This window comes from Meriones unguiculatus, chromosome X (genome assembly GCF_030254825.1).
Source record: "Meriones unguiculatus strain TT.TT164.6M chromosome X, Bangor_MerUng_6.1, whole genome shotgun sequence".
In the NCBI taxonomy this organism is placed as follows: domain Eukaryota; kingdom Metazoa; phylum Chordata; class Mammalia; order Rodentia; family Muridae; genus Meriones; species Meriones unguiculatus.
Genome location: NC_083369.1, coordinates 124,321,882 through 124,342,516, shown reverse-complemented (window position 1 = coordinate 124,342,516; position 20,635 = coordinate 124,321,882). Strand labels below are relative to the sequence as shown.

At 38.8% G+C, this 20,635-nt stretch overlaps 1 protein-coding gene and 1 pseudogene across 6 annotated transcripts in view; one reads left to right on the top strand and one right to left on the bottom strand.

The window, feature by feature from the left end:
• Enox2 (ecto-NOX disulfide-thiol exchanger 2) overlaps positions 1–20,635 on the bottom strand; it is a 319,919-nt gene that overhangs the window by 163,221 nt on the left and 136,063 nt on the right. The gene's annotated exons all lie outside the window — the stretch shown is intronic.
• Positions 9,102–19,095, top strand: LOC110541188 (integrator complex subunit 9-like; annotated as a pseudogene).

Sequence of the window (20,635 nt, the reverse complement as noted above, 5' to 3'; positions counted from 1 at the left end):
GGTGTGGATCTGCAATCACTCTGAAGTGACCGTGTATAATTCCAAATCTTTTTTAGCATATGTTTTTGCATTATCGTTCTTATCAGACTAAGTTCAAAACAAAAAACAAAAAAAAAAAAAACAAAACAGAATGCTTGTTTAGGGAAAAGAGTACAACAGATTGAGAATGCAAATCCTCACTTTCCATTACTAGTTAGATAGGACTGGCAAGCAATACAGTCTCTTAGCCCTAGTCTCACAATGTGTAGAAAGAGAGTGATAACACTTTACAGGGTTGTTGCAGAGATTATACAGTTGATGTTTGTGATGATTATTTTATTTAAATAAATTAAAATGAGATTTTCCTTATAAATTTGTAAGTTCTTCTGAAGGGGACTCTGTACCACACAGTTGTGCCCCTTTATGCTTACCACACTAATACACAGTGAATATTAAATAAATTAATTTACCCTCAACAGTTTAAGGCAGATAGTTCAGTATATTAAGCCACGTGATTAAAGCCTTGGCAGATAATGATAAAAAACTAATGCCACACTGAAAAGTTCTAATGGTGATTGGAGCAAAATTACTTAAAATGATAATATTTTAAATGCAACTCTATCATTTGAGTAATATGCTACAGGATGGGTAAAATACTGATTAAAAGAAATTCTCAGGTATAAGTACAATCTGATTAATGACTGTAAATCATGAGTCTTTTATTTGTCTTGCCTTTGATAATTTTAAGAAGATTATATTAGACCATTTCTCTGTTTATGAAGTGTATGACTGAGGAGCTCACAGAACTTCTGAGCCACGAATTATAAATGAAAGCTAGTAAGAGCATCTAATTCCCGGGACTGGTATAAATTAAAAAAAAAAAAAAAATCATGTATGTGAGACATTCTGTATCACATCTGTCCTGTAGTTAATGATCAGTAAACAAAATATATGTATGTATACATATGTATATATATGTATGTATATATGTGTGTGTGTATATATATATATATATATATATATATATATATATATATATTCTTGCATTGTGTGATCTTTGGCTCTGCTTTCTCATTTTTGCTTCTACCCAGGTCAACATACCTTCTGTTTCATCCTTGAGTAAGCAGATGAGACATCAAGGGTATTGTTTCTGTGCTAAGGTAGAATGGACATGGTAAGCTAAATAAATATTGACCACAACTACTTTAATATTGATTTAAAATTTCAATTTCTCAAATTAAGGAAGTGTAAGGTAAGGAAGTTGATCTGATTTGAACTAATTCAAAACCATAGCCTGTTTTCCTAACTCAATTTTTTCACTGTAAAAGTTGAACTAATCCAACAAATAAAAATCTGATAAGTTGAGGGTCTGCAGTTATAGGCATCTGGTCAAAATTGCATTTGTTCTATTTGGTTCCAGATAATAACTTCAGAGATTTGGATATTTTATGCTTCCTACTAATGTACAGAACTTGTGACACTGAATAAGACCACTTTGGAAATCAATCTGGTGCTTTCTCAGACAATTAGGAATAGTGCTTCCTCAAGATCCAGCTATACCACTCCTAGGCATATATCCAAAATATGCTCAAGTATACAACGGGGACATCTGCTCAACCATTTTTGTAGCAGCTTTATTTGTAATAGCTGGAAATAGCTGAGATGTTCCTCAGTTGAGGAATGGATACAGAAATTATGGTACATCTACATAATGGAATATTACTCAGCAATAAAAAACAAGAAAATCTTCTGTGGCCTGGTACTGCTGCTTCCCCCTCAGGGGGAGGTAATTAAAGAGCAGGCCAATCAGTTCATGTCAGAGACAGTCCCTGTTCCTATTACAATGGAACCCACTTGGATACTGAACTGCCATGGGCTACATCTGTGCAGGGGTCTTAGGTTATCTCCATGCATGGTCCTTGGTTGGAGTATCAGTCTAAGGAAAGACCCTATGCTCAGATATTTTTGGTTCTGTTGCATCCACTCCTGATGAGACCTGATTGACTAGGATCAGAAGGAAGGAAAAGAAGACCTTCCCTATCAGTGGACTTGGGGAGGGGCATGCATTCAGAGGGTGGAGGAAGGGAGTGATTGGGATGGGAGGAGGGAGGGAACCACAGGGGAGATACAAAGTGAATAAAGTGTAATTAATAAAGAATTAAAAAAAAACCAAAGAAATCATGAAATTTGCAGGTAAATGGTAGGAACTGGAAAAGATCATTCTGAGTGAGGTATCCCAGGAGCAGAAAGACACACAGGGTATATACTCATTCATATAATATAGGATAAACATCCTAAAATCTGTACACCTAAAGAAGCTAATCAGGAAGGAGGACTCTGGCTAAGTGGCTCAATCCCCATTCAGAAAGACAAAGAGGATGGACATTGGAGGAGGGAGAATACAGGGAACAGGACAGAAGCGTACCAAATTTAGAAAATTTCATACAGTATAGCCTGATACAGTTTCTCTTCCCCAACTCCTTCCAGGTCCTTCCCACCTTCCCCCCAACAACTTCATCCCCTTTCCTTTCTTTCTCTTAAAAAAAAAAAAAAAAAAAAAAAAACGGAATCAAAGAAAAAAAAAACAAAATTAGAAACTAGAATAAAAAAATTTTTAAAGCCACAGAGCCACAGATGTCCTCTAAAAGAGTCCTCCTAGTAGCAGATTGAAGCAGACATAGAGACTCACGGCCAAACTTTGGACCGAACACAGGGAGTCTTAAGTAAGAAGGGGGATATAAATGAACTCAGAGGGAACAGGAGCCATAAAAGGACACTAACAAAGCCAAAAAATCTAGGCTTTGAAGACCAATGAATCAGCCAATGACCATGCATAGAGAGGATTTTGACTCCCTCTTCTGATGTAGCCCATAGAAAGCTCAGCATCCATGTGGTTTCCCTAGTGAGGGAAACATAGGCTCTGACATGATCTAGCTTGCCTGCTACTTGATCACTTTTCCCTGGTGGGGCAACCAGAGGAAGAGGATACAGGCAGTCCTAATAGGACCTGATAGGCAAGGATCAGACAGTAGGGGAGGAGGACTTCCCCTATGAGTAGACTAGGAGAGGGGGAATTGGGAGGAAGAGCGAAGGAGGATGAGACCAGAAGGAGATGAAGGAGAGGGCTATAACCTGAATACAAAGCGAATAAATTGTAAATAATAATAATACTGCAAAGTGAAAAAGGAAATGCACACACATGGTGGGGGTGAGGGCAGACAGACACACATACCATAAACACACAAAATCAGAAACCATACATGACCAGCAAAAGACCAGTAAGAGAAAAAATGCCCACATAACACAACATGAGACAAAGTCTACAAAAATATCATTGAGTTCATTTTGTGCTGGCCATATAGATACTCCTGGGCATGGGGCCTGTTGTTAAGTGTGATTAATATGACCAATGAGATTCCACTGCTTCTTTTTCTTGATTTTCAAATTTAAAATATAGCCTTCCTTTAGGGTTTATTTCAGTAGCTGTATTTACATGGTGGTGTAATTCCATATTGGCTTGTACCCAACTTAGGGTTTATTTCAGTAGCTATATTTACATGATGGTATAATTCTTTATGTATTTATACACAGCCTAATACATACACAGCAATGGAAAGAGGACAATCACTCATCAAAAAACTATCCTTGGCTGTCTACTATATACACTAGTTACATACATTATCAATTTTATTTCCTAGAAATAATTCCCATACACAAGGAATGTGAGACTTAAGCATGAAGTTGTTAATATTGCTTAGAAGCTGTATGACCTATGAAGTAAGATTTTATAGATCATACAGATTCTGAGTAATATTATGAAGAGCATGGGCTTTTTAAAATTCAAAACACCCTTGTACTTTCTTTTTATTTTGATCTGTACATTACATAAATCTTTTAAAACATTCTTTGTGTTGTACTTCTTTTGTTATTTTATCTGATTTTTGGTATAGTAACTGTCTTTCTCACTCCAGACACCAATGGATATATTGTTGGAGTAATCTAAATAGAAGAAGGAAGCTATTGTGGCAGGGGAGGGCGGGGGGATTTACTAGAAGTGGATGTTGGTGGCTCAACCCCTTTACTTACAGGATGCTATCATGTAAGCACTATGTACATCTTTCCAAGGGCTGCAAAATAACAGAAACAAGTGAATACAGATTGGAACCTCTAAAACCATGAACAAAAATAAATTATTCCAGAGTTCAAGTTAATTATCTGTTCTTTATTCACAGTAATGGAAAACTGACTGGTGGACCATGATGATGCACAACTTCATTCCATTTTTCTACAAGTCCAAATGGTCTTTCCATTGTCTAAGACCCCAATATAACAAAATCTTACAGAAGAAATTGAATATTTGAATCACTGAGGTTTTTTTATTATTGCTTTTATTGTTGTTGGATTTAGGGTTTCTATGTGTAGCTCTCTGTCCATTCTAGACTTGCTTTATAGGCCAGGCTGACCTCAAACTTACAGAAATCCATCTGCCTCTGCTTCCTTGAGTGCTCAGATTACAGGTATGTGCCATTGTGCCCAGCTTATGAATCATTTCTTAATGTGCAACAAGCTATCATTTCTACTTCAAAAAATATAATTTAAAAAGACAGATTCTGGGAGCGACAAGATGGCGGCACCAGGAGGACACTGTGTCCGAGGAGCAGGAAAGCAGTGTTGGCACAGCGACCAGAAGACTGAACTCAGGGACCTAAAACACCAGCGTTTTTGATTGCCAGGTGAGAGGAAAGCCTATGGTGTGGAAATTAATTGGGACCGACCTCAGGTCATCCAGTCAATACCTGGTAAAGGTCCTGGGGACCTGCAAGCACACCCACCACCCAAGATGAGCGAACAGAGCCTCCTGCGGCCCCAGCCTCCATCCAGGACAGAAACACACAGCCTCTGGCCCAGAGTGAGGTGCTAAGGCTCTGGACCAGAGCGGAGACCTCAATTGCCGGCCCAGAATAGAGTGCACAGCCTCTGGCCCAAAGCTGGGCGCACAGCTCAGGGCCCAGATTGGCACACACAGCCTCAGGTCCAGATCGCCGACCCCAGCCACCATCTTAGACAGGGTGGGGGTGGGAGGGGTGGGGTACGATGACGACACACAGCCTCTAACCTAGAGTGAGGCACCAAGCCTCTGACCCAGAGCAGAGCCCTTAGTTGCCAGCCCAGAAAGGCATGCACAGCATCTGGCCTAGAAGGGGACACACACTGCCAGGCCAGATCAGAGCACAGAGCCTCTGAAACAAAGCAGCACCTGCAGCCGCCATTCCAGAACTGGGTGCACAGCCTCCGGACCAGAGTGGCGCCCCCAGCCACCATCCCAGACAAGGACACAAAGCTTCAGGCCCAGAGTGAGGCGCCCATCCCCCCAGACCAGAGAGGAGCCCACAGCTTCCAGACCAGAGCTGCACCCAAAATCGACATCTCAAACTTGGGCACACAGTATCGCGGCCCAGAGTGAAACACTCAGCTTCTGGCCCAGAGACTTGCTGGGCGCTCCTCTCACCTTCCCAGACAGAACTTTGTGCCCCAGGGTACCAGACTGAGTTTCCCTGTTGGGAGAAAACCCCACAGCTAGGAAATCAGCAGGTTCTTCAAGAGGGCTGTACCTGGAAAACAGTATAACAACAACAGAAGCTCACTAAATTCAGAACGAGAAACCCAGCAGCAAGGCAGCTGTCTTGAGGACATCTACTGATGAGAGGAGAGCCCCCCTGACTAACAAAGACAACAGCTACTACTCAGGTCTATACGCCTGAGGTGAGCAGTGGCAATTCCTGAGAAACACTGGCCATACAGTGACCATACCCAAAAAGCAGAGGAGGCCTCCTTCAGGAAAAATCATCTTCCTGCCAAGGGGATTCTCCCTACCTCAGGATTCCAGGAAGCACCAGAAACTAACAGCCAACACCTAAAACAGCCCCATGGGTAGAGGTCAGCGTAAAACCTCAACCAACAAAAGACAGAGCAATATGGCATCTCTAGAACCCAGCCATCCTGGGACGAGCAGCCCTGGACACCCCAGCATAATTAAAATTCAAGAAGATGCCTTACATCTATGCTGATTAAGAGTATAATAGAGGAAACAAATGAAATATGTAAAGAATTAGAGGAAGATAAAATCAAACAGATTATGGCTATCCATAAAGAAATAGAGGAAGTTAAAGACAATCAGATTATGGACATCCGTGAAAAAATACGGGAAGATGCAGCCAGTTTGTGGCCTTCAGAGAAGAAATAATTAAATCACAGAAAGAAATAAAAGAAACAGATGAAGAAACTAAAAGAAAAACAGGAAAATACAATCAGACAGGTGAAGGAAATAAAACAACTCAAGATCTGAAGATAGAATTGGAAAAATTAAAGAAAACACAAATGGAAGAAATAATGGAAAGGAAGAATTTAGGGAAGAAAACAGGAACTACAGAGGTAAGCATAACCAACAGACTACAAGAGATGGAAGAAAGAATCTCCGATGTAGAAGATACAATGGAAGAAATCGATGTATCTGTCAAAGAAAATGTTAAATCCAAAAAATCTGTGAACAGACCATTCAAGAAATCCAAGATAATATGAAAAGACAAAACCTAAAAATAATAGGAATAGAGGGAAAAGAAGATTCCCTGCTCCAAAGACCAGAAAATATCTTCAACAAAATCATTGAAGAAAATTTCCCCAACTTAAAGGAGAGACCTATAAGATTAAAGAGCCCAATAGAACACCTAATAAAATAGACCAGAAATGAAAGTCCTCCCACACATAATAATTAAAAGAGTAAGTATTGAGAACAAAGAACAAAGAAAAAATACTAAAAGCTGCAAGGGAAAAAGGACAAGTAATATATAATTGCAAACCCATCAGAATCACACCTGACTTCTCAACAGAGACTATGAAAGCCAGAAGGGCCTGGACTGATATAATACAGGCCCTAAGAGAACACAGATGTCAGCCCAGGCTATTATATCCAGCAAAACTCACAGTCATCATAGATGGAGAAAACAAGATATTTAATGATAAAAACAAATTCAAACAATACCTACCCACAAATCCAGCATTACAGAAAATAATAGAAGGAAAAATAGAACCCAGGAAAACTAACTACATTCAGGAAAACACAGGAAAAAAAATAACCTCACTACAGCAAAACCAAAAGTAGCCAAACACACAAACTCACTACCATAGGCAATAGCAAAATCAAAGCATCTAACAGCCACTGGTCATTAATATCCCTTAACATCAATGGACTAAACTCTCCAATAGAAAGACAAAGACTAACAGAATGGATACAAAACAAGACCCAACAACCTGTTGCATACAAGAAACACACCTAAGGCACAAAGATAGACATTACCTGAGAGTAAAGAGCTGGAAGACAGTTTTCCAAGCAAATGGACCCAAGAAGGAAGCAGGAATAGCCATTCTAATATCTAATTATATAGACTTTCAACCAAAATTAATCAAAAGAGATGCGAAGGTCATTTCATACTCATCAAAGGAAAACTCCACAAAGAAGACACCACAATTCTGAACATATATACCCCAAACACAAGAGCACCCACATTTGTAAAAGCAACATTAATAAAACTGAAACCACACATAAAACCTCACACATTAATAGCGGTGGACTTCAACACCAAACTCTCAACAAAGGACAAGTCAACAAACCAGAAGTTAAACAAAGAAACAATGACTCTAATAAAGGTCATGAATCAAATGGACCTAACAGATGTCTACAGAACCTTTCACCCGAACACAAAAGAATTTACCTTCTTCTCAGCACCTCATGGAACCTTCTCCAAAAATAGACGATATAGTTGGTCAAAAAACAAGTCTCAACAGATACAAAAGATTGAAATAATCCCATTTATACTATCTGACCACCATGGACTAAAACTGGATCGCAAGACAACAGAAATAACAAAAAGGCATAACAGAAATAACAAAAAAACAAAAACAAAAACAAAAACAAAAACAAAACCATATGGAAACTAAACAACTTGCTACTAAATGAAAGTTGGGTCAGGGAAGAAATAAAGAAAGAAAGCAAAGTATTCCTAGAATTCAAAGAACATGAAGGCACAACATACCCAAACTTATAGGACACGATGAAAGCAGGGCTAAGAGGAAAGTTCATAGTACTAAGTGCTTTCAAGAAAAAATCCGAAAACTCTCATGCCAGTGAGTTAATGGCTCACCTAAAAGCCTTAGAAAAAAAAAGAAGCAGGTACACAAAAGATTAGTAGATGGCTGGAAATAATCAAACTCAGGGCTGAAATCAATAAATTAGAAACAAATAAAACAATTCAAAGAATCAATGAAACCAAGAGCTGGTTCTTTGAGAAATCAACAAGATAGACACAAACTTAGGGAAACTAACTAAACAGAAAGAGACACTATCCAAATCAACAAAATCAGAAGTGAATAGGGGGACATAACAAAAGACACTGAGGAAATTCAAACAATCATTAGGACTTACTTCAAAAGTCTATATGCCACAAAATTTGAAAATCTAAACGAAATGGACAATTTTCTTGATAGATTCCACTTACCAAAGCTGAATCAAGACCAGGTAAATGAATTAAATAGTCCTATATCCCCTAAGGAAATAGAAGCAGTCATCAAAAGTCTCCCATCCAAAAAAAAAAAAAGCCCAGGACCAGATGGTTTCAGCCCACAATTCTACCAGACCTTCAAAGAAGAGCTAACTCCAATTATTTTCAAACTATTCCACAAAATAGAAATGGAAGGAACACTACCAAACTCATTCTATGAAGCCACAGTCACCTTGGTACATAAACCTCACAAAGACCCAACAAAGAAAGAGAATTTCAGGCCAATCTCCCTTATGAACATTGATGCAAAAATACTCAACAAAATACTTGCAAACCAAATACAAGAACATATCAAAGATATCATCCAATATGACCAAGTAGGCTTCATGCCAGGTATGCAGGGGTGGTTGAATATACAGAAATCCATCAATGTGACCCACCATATTAACAAACTAAAAGAAAAAAAAAAACACACATGATAATCTCCTTAGATGCTGAAAAAGCATTTGACAAAATCTAACATCCATTCATGTTTAAAGTATTGCAGAGATCAGGGATACACGGCACATGACTAAACATGGTAAAGGTAATATACAGCAAGCCTATAGCCAACATCAAATGAACGGAGAGAAACTTAAAGCAATCCCACTGAAGTCAGGGACAAGGCAAGGCTGTTCACTCCATATCTCTTGAACATAGTTCTGGAAGTCCTTCCTAGAACAATGCGACAATTGAAGGAAATAAAGGGGATAAAATTGGAAAGGAAGAAGTCAAATTATCACTATTTGCAGATGAAATGATAGTATACCTGATTGACCCCAAAAATTTTAGCAGAGAACTTCTACGGCTGATAAATACCTTCAGCAAAGTGGCAGGTTAAAAATTAACTCAAAAAAAAAAAGAAAAGAAAAAAGAAAACAGTAGCCCTCCTGTATAGAAAAGACAAAAGGGCTTAGAAAGAAATTGAGAAAACAACACCCTTCACAGTAGCCACAAATCACATAAAGTACCTTGGTGTAACCCTAACCAAGCAAGTCAAAAGCTTGTATGAAAAAAAAATTTCAAGTCTCTGAAGAAAGAATTAGAAGAAGTTATCAGAAGATGGAAAGATCCCCCATGATCATGGCTTGGCAGGATTAACATAATAAAAATGGCCATCTTACCAAAAGCAATCTACAGATTTAATGCAATTCCCATCAAATTACCAACACAATTCTTTACAGACCTGGAAAGAAAAATTCTCAACTTCATATGGAATAATAAGAATCCTCTACAATAAAAGATCTTCTGGAGGTATCTCCATCCCTGATCTTAAGCTGTACCATCGAACAACAGTAATAAAAACTGTATGGTACTGACATAGAAACAGACTGGTAGATCAATGGAATCAAATAGAAGACCCAGAAATAAACCCACACACTTATGGACACCTGATCTTTGACAAAGATGCCAAAACAATACAATGGAAATAAACAGCATCTTCAACAAATGGTGCTGGTCTAACTGGATGTCTACATTTAGAAAAATGATATAAATTAAAATGCATGCTATCAGTTTTCAAGTAATATATTATAGATATGTCTAGGCTACTGTGGTCAAGTAGATAAGGAATATAACTTACTAGTAGATGATTTTTGAAGAGTTTCAGACAAAAATGTTTAAGTGTCCTGGGAAAACGTTTCTTTTCTTTTTTTTTTTTTTTCAATGCAGTTTATTCAGGAACCTTGAACAATCATCTGACCCTGGGGAAAGCCAGCCCACAGCTTAAACAGCCTCTGGGTAGCCAACCCCAGCGTGCCATGTGGGCAATGCAGATAGGTCCACATACATGGAAGCAAGCCAGATCCTCAGCCTTAGCCAAATGTGGAGTTGTTTGTGACAGAGAGCACTCACCATCGGGAAGGTGGAAGGCGGAAACTAGCTCCATCTTTAAGGTGCGGCATTACGCAGCTCTCTGCAGTTCCCCCTTTTTGTTTTAGACGCGTCAGGCAAGAGTAGAGGTCTGATCTCTGATATTAGAAATAAATTGGGACTTTGTACCAATGTTCATTTAGGTGTCATCCACCCAAAGAGCATCAGACCCGTCCGATACCTTTTTCTCAGAGGCGGGACCTGGGGCATCAACCCGCATGCAATCAGACATGCATTTATTATCATCGATTAAAACTGGTCAAGATCAGAATATAATGTTATGAGGAAAATATATTTTTAGGAAAGAAAAGGGAAGGAAAGGGAAAGGAGGGAAGTTAAAGTAAAAAAAGGGGATAGAAATGACTTATCAATACTGATTATGACAGGCATAAATACAGAAGCTCTGACAAACCCATTTTCTTCTACACCATCTATCCACAGTGTATTCCATAGTATTTTAAAGCATTAGTAGTGTTGGAAATAAAAAAAAAAAACTTTGCTTATGCTACTACTCCATAATTCACTTGACAGCTATTGTTTGTCACCTGATGTTCCAGTTTCAGTTCTATGGCTGTAATAAAATATCCTGACAAAAAAAAAAAAAGAAAAAGAAAATAGATCCATATTATCACCCTGCACAAAACTAAAGTCCAAGTGGATCAAAGACCTCAACATAAAACCAGACACATTAAATAGTTTAGAAGAAAAAGTGGGGAAGAGCCTAGAACTCATTGGTACAGGAGACAACTTCCTGAACAGAACACCAACAGCACAGGCTCTAAGATCAACAATCAATAAATGGGACCTCATGATACTGAAAAGCTTCTGTAAAGCAAAGGACACTGTCCTCAAAACAAAACGACTGCCTACAGATTGGGAAAGAATCTTCACCAAACCTCTCTCTGACAAAGGGCTAATATCCCGTATATATAAAGAATTAAAGAAGTTGAAAAGCAACAAATCAAGTAATCCAATTAAAAAATGTGAAACAGAGCTATACAGAGAATTCTCAATAGAGGAATATCAAATGGCAGAGAAACACTTAAAGAAATGGTCAACCTCATTAGCCATCAGGGAAATGCAAATCAAAACGACACTGAGATTTCACCTTACACCCATCAAAATGGCCACGATCAAAACCTCAATTGACAATACATGCTGGAAAGGTTGTACAGAAAGGGGAACCCTCCTCCACTGCTGGTGAGAATGTAAACTTGTACATCCACTCTGGAAATCAGTCTGGCACTTTCTCAGGCAACAAGGAATAGCGCTTCCTCAAAATCCAGCTATAGCACTCCTAGGCATATATCCAAAAGAGGCTCAAGTACACAATAAGGACACTTGCTCAACCATGTTTGTAGCAGTTTTATTTGTAATAGCCAGAAGGTTGAAACAACCCAGATGCCCCTCAACTGAAGAATGGATATAGAAATTGTGGTACAGCTACACAATGGAATACTACTCAGCAATAAAAAACAAGGAAATCATGGAATTTGCAGGTATGGTGGGGTCTGGAAAGGATTATCCTGAGTGGGCTATCCCAGAAGCAGAAAGACACACATGGTATATACTCACTCATATTGACATATAATATAGGATAAACCTACTAAAATCTGTACATCTAAAGAAACTAATTAAGAAGGAGGACTCTGGGTAAAATGTTCAATCCCCACTCTGAAAGGCAAAGAGGATGGACACCAGAAGAAGAAGAAAACTGGAAACAAGCTAGGAGCCTCCCACAGAGGGCCTCTGAAAGGCTCTGCCCTGCAGACTATCAAAGCAGATGTTGAAACTTATAGCCAAACTTTGGGCAGAATGCAGGGAATCTTATGAAAGAAGTGGGAAATAATAATTAGATTTGGAGAGGATAGGATGTCCACAAGGAGAGCAACAGAACCAAAAAAAATTGAGCACAGGGGTCTTTCTTGATACTCATACTCCAACCAAGTACCATGCATGGAGATAACCTAGAACCCCTGCATAGATGTAGCCCATGGCAGTTCAGTATCCAAGTGGGTTCCATAGTAATGGGAACAGGGACTGCTTCTGACATGAACTGACTGGCCTGCTCTTTGTTCACCTTCCCCTGAGGGGGGAGCAGTGTTACCAGGCCACAGAGGAAAACAATGCAGCCACTCCTGATGAGACCTAACAGAGTAGGATCAGGAAGAAGAAAAAGAAACCCTCCCCTACCAGTGGACTTGGGGAGGGGCATTCGTGGAGAAGGGGGAGGAAGAGATGGATTGGAATGGGAGAAGGGAGGGAACTACAGGGGCGATACAAAGTAAATAAACTATAATTTAAAAAAAGACAGATTCTAAAGATGTTTTTCTTATACAATAGGTATAAGATACATGTAGCTTTTATGACTTAAATTTAAATAAACTAAGATGGAATAGCATGAAAACTTCTGTAGCACTAGTCACATTCAAAGGACTTGCCACCCAATTGTAGTTAAGGACTGTTAAAATGAATAGCATAGACAGAACATCCCAAACATCACAGAAAGTTCCAAAGGACAGTGCTATTGTATGGCTAGAATTGGACTTTAATTCATATCTTCTATGTCGTGCTCCAGTCACTAAGTGTGCTGTTCAAATGCTGCATGAGAAGTAATTACATCCTTTCTAGTTCTGCATTGTAAAACAAGAATAGTAATATTTCTCCCTTTTTGGCACATGAAGAAAATTAAATTGTACTATAATAGTTTAATACCCCAAAAAAACTCTTAAAGAAAAAATTGTTTATTTGGGCTCACAGTTCATGGTTGTATCAACAAGTAGGCAGCACAGAGTGGTGAGTGCTGGGACTCAGCCTATTTCTTCTTTTCGTATAGTCTTGGATGCTAGAAAATGAAATGTCTGTTGACAAGTACATTTAGGTGGCTCTTGCCACCTCAATTAATCTAATTTATAAAATCACTAGCTGACAGGTTTGTCTCCTTGCTGATTTTAGATCCTGAGATATGGTCAATCAATAGTAACTATTACAGGGACAACAATCCCTTAATGTCTGGCACATCTCAGACACTGAAGAAGTACTTAGAATGCTTTGTCTTCATTGTAAATTTGGTGAGATTTAGATTTAGATTTAGAATAATTAACATGAAGGTTAATCTCTGAGGATATCTGTGAGGGCATTTCTAGAAAGGTTCAACTGATGAGGGAAGACTTACCCTGAAATGTGAGCAGAATTATTAAATGGTCTATGGCTCTGCACTGAATAAAACAAAGAAACAGAATAGAATGTCAGCAATCATCCCTCTGCTTCCTGACTATATATGCAGCAAGAGCAGGCACTTCATATCCACAATCCATACCTTCCCCATTGTGATGAACTGCAACCTCCAGCCATCAGCCAAAATAAACCTTTCCTTCCTTAAGTTGTGTTTGTTCAAGTATTTTGTCACATCAACAAGAAAAGCAACTAACAGAGGCTTTTAACACAAGCTGGAATTTGTAAATTTTTTTTCCTCACAAATTGAACTAGGAACATTTGTAGTCTGGTATGGCATGGCATGGCATAGCATAGCATACCACAGCACAGCACAGCATAGCATAGTACAGCATAGTGTAGATCCTATCCTCCAGACTACTTAAGGACTGCAAGATGTTATCTCTGTGCTCTTCTAGTCCATTTTTTTCCAGGTAATGCATAGCTATTAAAGCAAACCTTTAGTAAAGAATGCTGGGAATAGTGATTTTTCTTTGTTGGGAATATCTTTAGATCACTCCTATCATCACCTTGGATTTTCCAAAACACAAGAATACATTACAACTGGGATTTTGCACTGCTGGAATACCTGGGTAGCACTGGAGCTGGGGTGGATAAGGAATATTTCTCTAAATCCGTATTTCCCTTAACTTGGGATATTCTCCACATTTTTTTCCTGTGGAAATATCATCTACCAGGCCTGGTGATGATGAATTATTTGAGTGAGTCTGAATTAAACTCATTAAGGTGTTTAAGTTTCATGAGTAGGAAAACCAAATGCAGATTTCCAAATTTAAGAAGAAAAATTCTTTATAGAATTTAATGCTGGGGAAATATAGAAAAATCACATTACTCAATGAAAACAAAGTTCGAACAATTTGATTTGATAGAACAGTTCAAAGTGACAGATGGCAGATGAGCAATATATCATTTCCTTTAGGATAAAGTCTGGCATTCCTAAAAGAAATGGATTAGAGTGGTACAAAGTTTGCTGTGGTTCAGCCCCCAGGAACATTTACAATACCTTCTGTTATCACCACATCTTTGGGAGCTGATAGAAAAAGGAAAGGGCAGGTTCTTAACACATTGAAAATGTGGTTATCTGTTTAGTTCTTGCTTGTGAATATGCCCAGAGGAACTATATTACAGGTTTCAATGTCTCAATAAAACAAATAATCGCAGATTTCTGGGCCTGAGCGCAGAAAGTGGTATTGGAACTGAAATTGGAGTCTACCTGGTCGGATCTATAATGAGATCTTCCCTTAAGGCTGATTGATTTCATAAAGGTGAGGCAATTATCAAAATCAAGCACAGTTTTGTTGTTGTTGTTGTTGCTATTGTTTTTTCTTTCTGAAAAACCTACTTCAGTGATTTGGAAAACTAGCTCATGAACTGGATCTGGTCAGGAATCAAGCTGAGCCAGCCCTTTCAATGGGAACAGTTACAATACACAGACAACAGCAATTTCCCCTAGTAGAATCTTAAGATGCCAGTAAATACATTGTAAACAACATTCAGCAAAATAAGTTTACATGCTGTGAGTGAATGAAAATTGAACATGCTGTCAGATAAATCTGCATTTCAGTGTAAGACACCTTGAAAACGGAGAGTGAGAGCTGGAACTCTTATGATCTTTGAAGTGTTAATTTTACCAGTTAAGAATAGATGGATATTTTGTATACTTTATGAGAGATGTACTACATGAAAAACATCTGAATCTTTGCTTTTCCCAAAAATATATACATGAATTTCACTAGATTTCCTCCCTTCATTTATTCAACCATCATTAACTATTTATCCAATCACTGTGCTATAATTTTAATTACCTTCTAATTAACCAATAATAAGAATGTGATTTAGCATTCCCTAAATTTAGAACTGCACAAATATGACAAATCTTCATTTCCATGCTCAGAAATTTTATCCTCTTTCCTTCTCTCCCTCTATTAATTCTTGCTACAATGTTTCACTGATGCTCTGGAGTTATGCTTTCTGCTTCCCATATCTTTGATCACTATTAGGATTCATTTTTCAAATACATATGATAAATGGCTCTGGTTAGCTGTGAAATTAAACACACAGGAAAAAAACAGAGAATCCCATAATATACAAATGCATCATTAGAGATCCATATGTCCCCTACAACTACTTCATCTCAGGAGTATCATCAATACAGGTTTCTGACAAGAGATTAACTCCTACAGTGAAGTCACTGTCAGAGCTGAAGTCAAATTCACTACTGTAGAACCTACATTCTGCTTTTTGGGATGACAGCATAACTTTATTAAGAGACACCTTTAAAAAAGAGAAATTTTATTTTTGAAATAATTACTGCCATTGTTGTCATATAAAAAGCGTAGGAAATTAATTTTGATCTGGCATCAAGTCTAGTTGAGGTAGTCGATATGTACTGGAATGAATGAGCTAATGAATTAATATGGACCCACTGTCTCCCTTTTAATTCACTCAATTCATTGAAACAATTCTGTGTGCCCATTAGTATGCAAGTCCTGAGGAGTTTATGATGTGATAAGATAGTTTCTTACTTCAAGGAGATCACAGCCAAAAGGGAAGGCCAGCATATAAATGATTTGGCCAGAACTGTGCATTCATTTTATCTTCTTCTTCTTTCCCTGAGTAACCTGTGTCATTAAAATCTAACTTCTCAAAATTCCTCAAACATGCTATCCACATTCATGTCCACGTTCTTCTGTATATACATTCCCTGCTTGAAAATAGATTTTCTCTTTAAGCTACATGGAGAGTGTTACTTGCCTTTTTAAGAAGTGACATGTGAAGTTTTTTTTTTTCTTCCTAACTTTGAAGTTTCTCTTCATAAGGCATTTATATCAGAACACTTAAAACATGATATCAAAATCCATTCTGGATATTTGTGTGTGTTCTAGTCAAGCACATATGATCTATGTTATCTGATACTAGGAGAGAAGATATAATGAAAACTAGAAGCACTAAAGATAGAGAAATTTGGAAAAGAAAAGCCATACTATAGAAATACAGCAGTAGCAAGTACTCAGTGGAGTGGAATCTACAGGATGGAAAGAAATGAATGGGTTTTGGAGATATTTATAAAGAAGAATATCTGAGAGTACTGTGTAACTGGATCTTGGATTGGAGAAGAGAGAAATCCAGAATGACTCTATTTAAAAATTCTTGAATCCTGAAAAATTATAACCTAGTTTAGGGAAGTGGCTTCCTATGGGAAAAAGTGCTTGGTTTTGAAGCCTGATGATCTAACTTTAATACTTGGTACCCACAGTGGAAAGAAAAGAATCCAGTCCTGAAAGTTATTCTCCAACCACCACAGGCGTGCCCTGGCCTGTGCCATGCTCATGCCATATGCAATACCTTAAACACAATAAAAACTGCAAATGTTGTAAAAATCAGTATGAGAAAAAGCACATTTCATTGACAGGCATACCCATATGGTTCTGCTGCAAAATAGAGCTGCTTCCAATCTCTATTTCCCATAGTATAAAGGCTGACGAAAAACACAAGCAAATGGCTTACACTTGACGTTTAGTATGTATTCCTAACAAAGCCTGTCAAAAGACAAATTTATCCAAAAGAAAAAGCATAATAATGTAAGAGGCAGGATAAATTATTGGACTAAGGAGAGGAAAATATTTTAATAATAGGTTGTGGACTTGGTTTATTTTATGTATAGCATTCACTGACAAAGGTGTTTTTGAAGGTTAGTAATATTTAATAGATTCCTTTGTTTTTTCTTTCCAACCTTTTTCTTTCTCTTCTCTTTTTAAACAACTTCTCCAAGTGATCTTATTAGAAAATATTGTATTCTAGTAGCAGCTGTATTTTTGTTATTATACTTGCTGGAATAAACTGACAATCCTTTTAACAATACTCAAAGAAAACTTGAAAAAAATAAAGCGATGTTGTTTTTCTTCCTGCCAAAGAATATAGCAGTGTAACTGTCTACTGGAGAAAAACCACTCTAGTCATCTTTAACTTTAAGTTCATTTCAGGAAGATGCTTTAAAACAATTGGCAGAGATCTGGGGCTCCTAGGAGATTCCAAAGCAATGGATTGAGTCACAGAGAATACTACAGTTGAATTCAATTCCATGAACATTTTCAACTTAAGAGTATCTCTGCAGCTCCAATTGGATTATCCAGTCCATTATGAGAAAGTATCTTTTATCTCCGGATCTTCCTTACTTACTACACACCCTCTGCCCATGGACCAAGCTTTTCTCAAAAACAGCAATGTCCTGATTCTCACGGAGCTTACACAGATTGCCATGGCCAACACAGATGGCACGGTGGATGAGTTTTGCAGCAACTTTGCTCTGACAGTTCAAAATTGAGGAAACATGTTCATGTCCTGCTATACTTCAGGGGATGATATATGACCCCTTAGAGTGCTTACATCAACACATTGACTATGCTGGCCTCTCCAACATCCTCTTCTACTTTATCACCCCAGTAGCCAACAGTTCTCCCAGATTTTTGCTGAGTGGCTTTGTCACAACGGAATAAAGTGTATCTTCCAGAACCACCTTTCCTACATACAGAGAGTTCATTCAGACCAATAACCTGAAGCACTACCACAGCATCCATGGAGACTTCAGCAATGACTTCGCAGAGCAGTATGTACTATTCACTGGAGCATCCTTCCCTCCAGTTTGGGGACGTCGTCCACTTCAAGGAGCTCTGGAGGAAATTCAGTCTCAACACTGTCATATTTACAGAACTTGATTTCTCCTACCTGGAGGCCTTGGCTACTTAAGAGCCACTGGTCATGAAGTGCATTTACTGCCCAATTGACGCATGACTGAATTTCTTCTAGGTGTCAAAGATGCTTTAAAAAGTATAGGCCCTGCACATGGTCTGTCCTGAGAAGTACACCCAGGTACATCCAGCCCAGTCTCACAGGAGGGACCTTATGATCTACTGCCAGAAACCACCTATGTCCTATTGGTGGGCAGAGATCCTCACCTTGCCCTTCAAACGATGCTATGAGAAAACTAAAATCATGCCAGAGCTGGCAGACTCCCTGGTGCCCATGTAGATCAAGCCTGGCATCTCCCTGGCAAACGTTTCAGCTGTGCTTCATACTAAGGATAACAAACATGTGCTCCAGCCCCCTTCCAGGCCCACCCAGCTGACTAGAGGTAAGAAAAAGAAGCTGGTGAGTGACAATGATCCTGAAGGCAAAGTGCTGAAGCCTCTGATGAGTGGCTCCCTTCCAGTAGAGCAGTATGTGCAGACCCTGAAAAAAGCATGGCTATAGTGACATTGAGGTAGAAGACATAACCAAGGGCCATACTGTACTGTTGCAGGAAGTCGAGACACTCATTCAGACTGAAGAGGACTCAACTCATATCACCTGTGACAATGACAAAATGCTGAGGGTATGATTGGGGGACCTCATCCTCAGGTTCCTACAGAAGTACTGAGTGGGGCATCTATTAAATCCTAAGCCCTTCACACAGAGACAGTCTGGTAGTGTCCTCTGGCTTCCAGAGGGGAGAGGTGTCTCCAGTCAGGATCTGCCAGTCTGAATTCCTTGTACTACTGAAGTCAAGAACTTTCAGAGTCCTGTTCTTTTTGGTTCTGGAGCTCAGCTCTGGTGACAGTGCGACAGAAGTCTTTTCCTAAGGGATGTGAAAAATGACTGGCCTGTGTTTTCAGGGTTCACAAGGGGCAACTCTTAAGACTTACTGCCTACAGTTGCACACCTAATAAAGGACAGCCACCAAATTAGAAAGGAACCTATCTACCTCAGTTCTGTGGCCCATGTTGCTAAAGTAAACTTTTTTTAAGAGTATCTCTTCAACAAAATATCCTGGATAGGACTTAGAGTCATATTACATCATAGATATGATTTAAACCCTTCCTGACTTTTTTAACACCTAAGAATGTGAGATACTCCAGAGGCAGAGGTGTATGACTCAACTGATTCAATTAAATAGAGGAAGCAATTGTAATAAACAAAGTCTTACTGTAAACACACAGTAACTTTTAAAAATGCCTTTAGGATATCAATCACTGAAAAAACTTAAACATCTAATCCCAAATAATGTCAAAGGGACCTTGAAGTGAATCCCAAAAGACAAGAAATTACTCTGTCTTAAAAGGTGATTTTCATCTTCATTTTCTCCTTAATCTATATGAGTTCTACTCCTTAAGCTCAGGGAAGCATCTTTTGGAAACAGAGTTAGATTAGGTATATTTACAGTGTAAAATTTGTGGAAATTGGACACTTGCCTAGGACAATGGGGAAAAGGAGGAAATAAGAAGGAACCAGGACTCTAAAAACCTAACACTACACGTGGCATCCTGGGCAGATGCCAATCATTACTATATGGCTGAAGTTTATTAAATCTATTTTTTAATTTTTATTAATCACAGTTTATTTATTTCCCCCTCCTCTGTAGCTCACTCGCCCCTCCCTCCCAATCTCACCCTCCCTCCCCTTTCTCCACCCATGCTCCTCTGCAAGTCCATTGATAAAGGAGGTCTTACTCTCCTTCCTTCTGATTTTAGTCTATCAGGTCTCATCAGGAGTGGCTGCATTTTCTTCTTCTGTGGTCTGGTAAGGCTGCTCCACCCTTGGGGGGAGGTGATCAAAGAGCAGGGCAATCAGTTCATGTCAGAGACAGTCCCTGTTCCTATTAATATAGAACCCCACTTGGACATTGAACTGCCATGGGCTACATCTGTGCACGAGTTCTAGATTATTTCCATGAATGGTCCTTGGTTGGAGTATCAGTCTCAGAAAGGACCTCTGTGCCCAGATTTTTCGGTTCTGTTGCTCTCCTTGTGGAGCTCCTGCCCCCCCCCCACACCCCGGTCTTTCTATCTCCTCTTTTTTCATAAGATTCCCTGTACTCTGCCCAAAGCTTGGCTATAAGTTTCAGCATCTGCTTTGATACCTTGCTGGGTAGAGTCTTTCAGAGGCCCTCTGTGGTAGACTCCTGTCCTATTCCCTGTTTT